Source organism: Octopus bimaculoides, chromosome 18, assembly GCF_001194135.2.
Source record: "Octopus bimaculoides isolate UCB-OBI-ISO-001 chromosome 18, ASM119413v2, whole genome shotgun sequence".
In the NCBI taxonomy this organism is placed as follows: domain Eukaryota; kingdom Metazoa; phylum Mollusca; class Cephalopoda; order Octopoda; family Octopodidae; genus Octopus; species Octopus bimaculoides.
In genome coordinates this window covers 24335122-24343204 of record NC_068998.1, presented here as the reverse complement: position 1 = coordinate 24343204, position 8083 = coordinate 24335122, and the positions used below count along the sequence as shown (strand labels likewise).

The 8083-nt window shown below is 39.7% G+C and overlaps 1 long non-coding RNA gene across 1 annotated transcript in view; it reads left to right on the top strand.

The window, feature by feature from the left end:
* Window positions 1-1393: 1393 nt before the first annotated feature.
* LOC128249930 (uncharacterized) overlaps window positions 1394-8083 on the top strand; it is a 44064-nt gene continuing 37374 nt past the window's right edge. Inside the window, exon 1 of the long non-coding RNA XR_008266077.1 lies at window positions 1394-1572. This is a non-coding gene — a long non-coding RNA (uncharacterized LOC128249930). The remainder of the gene's footprint in view (window positions 1573-8083) is intronic.

Below are 8083 nucleotides of genomic sequence, written 5' to 3'. Positions count from 1 at the left end.
CCACTTTCTTCCATCTTTTCTCATGTGTACTGAGTGGCAAGCGTCTCCTCTCCAGCCTTATTTTCATTTTAAGATGGAAAATAATAAAGTTTACTAAACCGAGGCTGGAGATGAAGACGCATGTCACTAAACCTCTCATGCGTGTCCTCCACACTACCCATTTTTCCACATCCACTACAGAGAGAAAACAAACCTTCCCTTCCCTGTTCAGAGAGGACGGTGGAATAATCTTTATTATAGACTCGGAAGACAGTGGTTCGTTTCCAAAACGTGATAGCAGCTGTTCAACATATACCCAAAATTCCGAAAGTTTCGGACACTGCACAAGTGCATGCAGAACAGTTTCACTACTCTGCGAGCATCTTGGGCAAGGGAGCGAGCATGAAAAGCCGTGCTTGGCGAGTTTATCTCGAACTCGTAAGGCTCCTCGGTAACACAGCTAAGCCAGTTACTTTTAGAAGCTCTCCGTAGACCTTGTCCCAAATGTTCTTCGGAAATGTCCGGCAAATTGACCATCGTCGAAGCCTAGGATTTCCCTCAGCGCGTCGTCACACTTGGCCTCTACCAACCCCCTATAGAATGACGAGGTGGAACCCTCGCCGCCGGCAGTACCCGTCTGGGAAAGAAGCGCATGTTCCTTAAAGTGCTGTGTACAAGGGAGCACGTGGTGTGTACAGTTGTACAGGAAAGGCTAATTTTACATACGTGTTTTCTATAGCCAAATGTATGCTACATCTAAAGAAGGGAGCATTAAATTTGGTAAGTATTCTTCTATTAGTTTAAATGCAAAGGATACTCTTTAGTCTTACAGGGCTGGAGAGCTTCCAACACAGTGGGGCTACTAATAATGGAGTTGTTTCCCCATTGTCTTTTTTTTTGTGCAACATTTGGTTATGGCACAGGAGAGCTAACAAAACCCATGCTCTGTCCTGATAAATGGGGAGCTCAGGCAAAATCTTTAGGAGTAAGGAGTACCGGTAAGAATTCTTCTGTGTGAATAGCAGTGAACAATTCACTGAAAACCGTTTTGGAATTCGTCGTGAAGAAGTTAATTATTTTATCTCTCTATTTTGTATCTGTGTCCTATTTCTTTTTGTTTTGATCCGAATCTGTTTGAACTGCTTTGACTGGTCAATAGATTTTGCAACTTGGTTAATATCACACTATTTGTTTATCCGGTTTTCTAGCAGCAGGGAATGTGAGGCTAGACAAAGGCGTGTCTATCTTGATCGAACTGTCACCTTGAAACGTGATAAAGTTGTTTCTCAATAGTCTGTAAATTGACAATATAGGCGTTCTTTAATATTTGTTTTTGTGCGTCATTTATAATTTAGGCGTGTCTTAATAGTTGTTTGCTGTCGCATCATATCCAATACAACGATGTCATAGCTAAGTTTTTTTCATTTTAATCCTCTTTTTCACGAGGCAAACACAGATTTGCAAAGCTTAAATACGATTTCGGATACGTCACAGATTTTACATCATGGAATTTTTTCCACAGTAGTTCCCCAACTTTTAGAATGTCGTGAAGTCACACTCGGTGAAGAAATACATAAAAAGGTAGTGAATGAGGTAATTTCTTTTTTTAACTATTAACACCCGTCTCACTTTGAAGGTGTGGTTTACCCCAAGAACAAATGACTTAAGACGGTTTTGATGGTCAGGTTGATTCAAAACACATAAAAAACAACAGGTAAAAGAGTAAATTTCACCTTCAGAGTGAGACGAATGTAACAAGAAGCTTGCCGTAAATAGAGGTGTTACTCATATGACATGAATAAATGGTACAAAATACGAATATACAGAAAGAAGATGAGATGTGTATGCTCGATACAACTAAATTCTGTATATATGTGCATCACTTACAACAGGGTTCAATATCGCTGACCACTACATTTATATTTTTTCTCCTTGTTTCATTCTGTGTTCCTTTCAGTTGAAGAGCGTAGCTCGAAACGTTAAAGACTTTCTCTATTCCCGAGCGTTAAACTAATACATCCTTTTGTTGTTTACACCACCTGTCCTCGTCTGTTGTTGTTTTTTTCGTAAATTCTCTCATATACATAGTATAGCTTTGTTAAGCTATACGCAAGCAAACTAGCAGAGACGAGAATATATTTATCAAAGGTTCATTACTTTTCGTACATGAGGGCTTAAGTCGCCAGTTATTTCTGTTTAGTCAATTCAGATTCGTTTAACTCTCACTGCAAACATTCTTTTGTTCTTCTTCTTCCACCGAAAGCCCCATTCGCTGCTGACCAATTTCCTTGTTAGCCCGCAGCGAAGTTCCTGTCTACAGTTCGTCTGTCATGAATCCTGCCCTACATAGCTCCCCACTACAACTGTTGACTATCATTGGAACCAGGAATGCGTTTTAATTATCTTGCCCATATGTGTGGTTACTCGATTCTTTGGTGACGGTAAAGTGGCGGGTTGTGCCGTTAGAGCCAAAGTGTACATTCTGCAAAGAAAGTGATGTGACGGCAGTGCGGTAGACTCTGATCTCATCATCTGTCTGTTGGGTTGCAGCTAGAGCTTCGTAATCCAGGCCTTCTGTTATTGGTGCTAAGTAGGTGTGAGAGCAGGTAGGAGCTCGAGAGAGTGCTTTGGCAACTGGGTTGCCCTTTCCAGCTATGTGTTGGATGTCCGTGGTGTACTCAGAAATGGCTGATAGCTGTCGTTGTTGGCGTGCAGACCAAGGCTCCGAGAGCTTACTCATAGCAAAGGTGAGTGGTTTGTGATCTGTGAAGACTGTAGATGTGTGGCCTTTTAGGAAATAGCGAAAGTGGCGGACATCTAGATGGACAGCCAGTAGTTCCCTGTCGAAAGCACTGTATTTCTGTTCACAGGGTCGTAGTTGTTGACTGATGAAGGTGAGTGGTCACCACTGACTGCTGATATGTTGTTCCAAAATTCCTCCAATTGCTGTGTCGGATGCGTCAACTGCAAATGCAGTCCAAGCTGACAGATGAGGATGGGACAGCATGGTTGCTTGAGCCAGGGCTTGTTTTGTGGATTTGAAGGCTGAAGTCATTGTGCTATCCCACTCCACCTGTCTTTTTGAACCCTCTTTTGACAGTGCCTTGTATAGGGGTCTCATCACTCTTGCTGCAGAAGGGAAGAAGCGATGGTAAAAGTTTATCATGCCTGCGAATTGATATAGAGCCTTGTTTGTGGTGGGGTTTAGAAAGGACAGGATAGCTTTCACTTTTTTCTGGCAAGGATACAGCGCCAGCACTTGTGATTCGATGTCGCAAGAAGTTGATATCTGTCGCACAAAAAACGCACAGCTAACTTTGTGTTTGTTCGACATGGCACACAAGGAAAACCCCCTCCAGTCACCCTACGATGGTCCATATTAAGTCATATATCCGGGAGATAAAACATTCCAACTCTTAATTGGTGGACAGCAAGACACAGTCTCTATCACTAGATTGAAATTGGCCCAACTCGATATTGACAGCCCCATTCAGGTAGCTCAGCCACCAAACAACTACGACCCCCTGAACAGAAATACAGTGCTTTCGACAGGGAACTACTGGCTGTCCATCTAGGTGTCCACCACTTTACAGTCACCAAAGAATCGAGTAACCACACACATGGGCAAGATAATTAAAACGCCTTCCTGGTTCCAATGACAGTCAACAGTTGTGGTGGGGAGCTGTGTAGGGCAGGTTTCATGACAGACGAACTGTAGACAGGAACTTCGCTGCAGGCTAACTAGGAAATTGGTCAGCAGCGAAAAGGGCTTCCGGTGGTAGAAGAACAAAAGAATGTTAGCAGTGAGCGTTAAACGAATCTGAATTCAAGGACCTACGGAAATTAGTGAAGGCAGCTGACAAACATTTTTTTATCCAGTGGTATCATGGTCAACGCCATAGGGTCAGCCCCGAGACAGGGTAGGGTTAAGTAAGATAACCTGTTCATCTACCATGCAAAGTTCGGGAAAAAGACTACTGTACCTACTGCACACACATTTCACATGTTTCCATATCCTGACATGTACAAAAACACCTTCATGCGCGCACCAATACGTATATACATGCATGTGCAGACCCATATACATGCATACATATATATATATACACACATGCCCTCACACTCATACGCACATACACATACATGACCTCTGACATACTCATGCACATGCACAGCAACACTAATGCACTCACACACTTGTCACCTCACCTCTCTCCACCCTCCTGCACACAACATATACACGTACAAGCACACACACACACCTGTGCATACTCACTCATACATGCTCACACATACATACACAAACACATACACACAACAATACCAACACACTCACACACTTGTAACTGCGCATACACTGTGTATGCAAACATGCATACATGAATATATGTGCTCACATGCACTCTCACATACATACACAATCACATGCATATAAACATCCACACCCATACACTCATCACCTTGCCTCTTACTACCAAATCAAACCGCGGTTATCAACCCGTTCAACACCACTCCTTTATGCATACAACACTCACACAAACACACCCACCCGCACATACACACACTGGCCATGTTGGCACTCTCTTCTCTTAAAATCCATTTTCTCTCTCTCTCTCTCTTTCTCTACTTTTGGTCACTTCAGTCATAGATTGGACTTTTTTCCTTCTCTGGACTTTTTTCTCCTTCGGTTATTTCTTCTGTCCACTTTCTCATGAAGAGCCATGCTTGAAACATTATACGCCCATTCTTTTTTTTCTCCATCTTACACTAAGCATCAAGCTAACTTCCATGACCTTTTGACTTTTGTTGTTTTGTTAATTGTTATTTTTAATTTTCAATTTGCTTAACATATAAAACACACACACATGACTGTCATTCAGTTTCCGTCTACCAGATCCACACACTAAACTTTGGTTGGCATGAGGCTATAGGTGTCAGCTGCATTTATAGTATGCCTGCAGCACATTGAAGACACTACAGTGAAGATTTTCCCAATTAGGCTCAAATTCTCCAGATGCCTTGCCACTCTTATCCAACCAGTTCTTGATATTGTCCATACATTGCATTCTTTGCCGGTTTGCTTGCATTTTCCTTCTTTTTTTTTATGTAAGTTAATGGCAAGAAGGTGTATCTATTTATAAAAAGAAATAGGCTGCATTTCTGGTAATCTACTGTTATGAGCGTTTAGTTATTCTTGTGTTGCTGATAAAATGTTATTCTTGTGGAATGGACTTCATTGACGAGACTGGGCAGAAACTGTGTCGTTATTGAAGGTAAGCAATGAAAGTTGTCATAATAACTGGGCGAAAAAATTTGATCGATGAATTCAATTATCTTGACTCTGTTATTTTTTTGTATCCCAGTTCACTCTCTTCTGATCTGACTCTGTATTTGATTCTTTCTACTCCTGTGACTACTGCAACTGGCGAATATGATATTTCCAAATTTTGGCAGTTTCACAGGAGGAGATAAGTCGATTACATCAACCCCAGTGTTCAACTAGTACTTATTTTATCGATCCCAAATGAATAAAAGGCAATGTCAAAGTGATGCTATCATTTATATTGTATTCCTAACAAAACAAATTAACATTCTAAAATTTTAAATCTCCATTTATTTACCTCCTGCATTTTACTTGGTTAATAAACAACTACTTCAATTTAATCTACTTCAATTTTATCGATCCCAAAAGGATAAAAGGCAATGTCAGCACTTTACAATCTTCTGATTGTAAAGTCAGAAGAAAAGTCACTAAACAATTTTCCCAGTGAGGTTATGATTCTGCCAGCTTGCCATCTTGCTGGCTAATATATTATTTGTTTATCCAATTTGCTTAGCAACCGTGAACATGATGTTACGCTATGTGATCTGGATGCGGTCCAGCTCCCTTAGAATGTAAGAGCAGAGACACTTGCCTGAAGGAGGTTTTATCTCTGAAGACCTTCTGCTGTTCAGCTCTTCTGAGAGTTTCTAACCAATATAATGCTCTTTTTTCTTTTTATAAAAATACATTAGAGTGTGATTCACCAAGGTTCTGGCTGCTATTTCTAGCAGGTTGAACAATCACCTAAATGCCCTCGGATTAAATTGAAGTAGGAATTGTTTATTAGCCAAGTAAAATGCAGGAGATAAATAAATAGAGATTTAAAATGTTATAATATTGATTTGCTTTGTTAGGAATACAATGTAAATGATAACATCACTTTTACTTTTTCACTGGAGTTTATGAGTCAGCTAGATTGTTTCTATGTGGTTGTTTGACTTGTAGGAAACAGCAGGGAAATGTCACACAAATCACACTCTGTCATTTGAAATTTAATAATGTCTCATTGATTTACTATGCTTGCAAAACAAAATAAGAATTTTAAAAATATGATGGAATATTTTACAGGTTGTCCGGAATTCTCGGTTTTTCACAATTTGTTCTGATGACATCACATTTTTATTTTTTTAAATTCAATTTCCAAAAATAGGTTTGCGCAGATATTTTCGGTTTTGTTTTTATGAATATTTACAATGTTTGCTTTGTATAGATTCGATTTAAGATTTGTTAACTCAATTTTCCTTCACAGCTCTGCATGATAGTTTTTTATTTTTTGCTTCTTTGTTTCGCTTTAGCTATGTGTAAGCTAATCGCAATTGCGATCAGAATGGTTAGAGTCATTGTATATTTTAACTTTTGGTAATTGGGGGGGGGGGTCGGAATAGTTCACCCACGTAAGTTGAATTTTCTGTTTTGCCAGGATTTTTCAGATTTTGTTTTCTGCACCACACACTTCAAAAAGAGGATAGCAATAAAAAGAAAAAAAAGAAATAATTCCATAATTTTTTAAACATCGCTGCCCTCCACCTCGTACCTTCATGAAAGCCTTCACTATTAAAAATTTTTTCCCCCTCTTATCATTATTACATTCAATATTCAGAAACACATGTAATTCAAATTATTTGAGGGAAAAAAAAATTTTTATCCATGTATTTTAAACTTCGCTTCACTCCAACTAAAAAAGCAACCATAATTACATTGCTTTTCTTTTTGTTTCCATTTGCTTTATGACACAAGGCCAGCAATTTTTTGGGGAAGAGATAAGTCAATCACATCAACCCCAGTGCTCAACTGCTACTCGTTTTATATGCCCCGAAATGAGAGGCAAAGTAGGTCTTGGTGGAATTTGAACACAGAGCATGAAGATGGATGAAATGCTGCTAACCATCTTGGCCAGGGTGCTAATGATTCTGCCAGCTGGCTGCCTTAGTCATTTTATCATATATAAAATGGTTAACTTGCAGTTTACAGTTGTAAAAAACGGGAAAAGTAAAATATCCCCCCAAAAGTCTGGAAGTGACAACTATGACATAAAAAAGTATAAATCAATTCCCTCATTGTGCCAGGCCCAGCGGCAGCTTCAAGTATTGTAAATTTTAAAGATGTAAGGGTGACAGGAAAATGTTACTTGACTGATGTCCCCAAATGCACATGCAAAACACTTTGCCCCTGCATAAGGCAGTGAGTATTGCCAGGAATCATCACCACTTAATATCTGTTTTCCAAGCTGGAATAATTTAGTATGGTCTCTTCATCATTGGAGGTACCCTGTGCAATACCATATTATTTATTTCAGCTTTTTCTCATCATTACTAGAGTTGGTTGTCATCTTTTTGATATGAAAGCACCAAATTCACTCATAAGGAATTGATTGGCCAGGAGACCATTGTAGAAAATTAAAGAGTCACATGATTGGACTGAACCCAAAATCAGTTCTGCAGAGCCAACTGCTTAACAACATCTCTATACACTTGTGCCCATATACATGTGTGTGTATGTGTGTGTGAAGGTGCATGGCTTAGTAGTTTGAGCGTGAGGCTCATAATCATGAGGTAGTGAGTTTGATTCCCAGACTGGGCTGTATACTGTATTCTTGAGTAAGACACTTTATTTCATGTTGCTCCCATTCACTCAACTGTAGAAATGAGTTGTGATGTCACTGATGCCAAGCTGTATCAACCTTTGCCTTTTCCTTGTATAACAACAGTGGTGTGGAGAAGGAAGGCTGGGATGCATGTGTGATTTCTGGTCTTCTATGACCAACTTTACCTAGATTTGTGC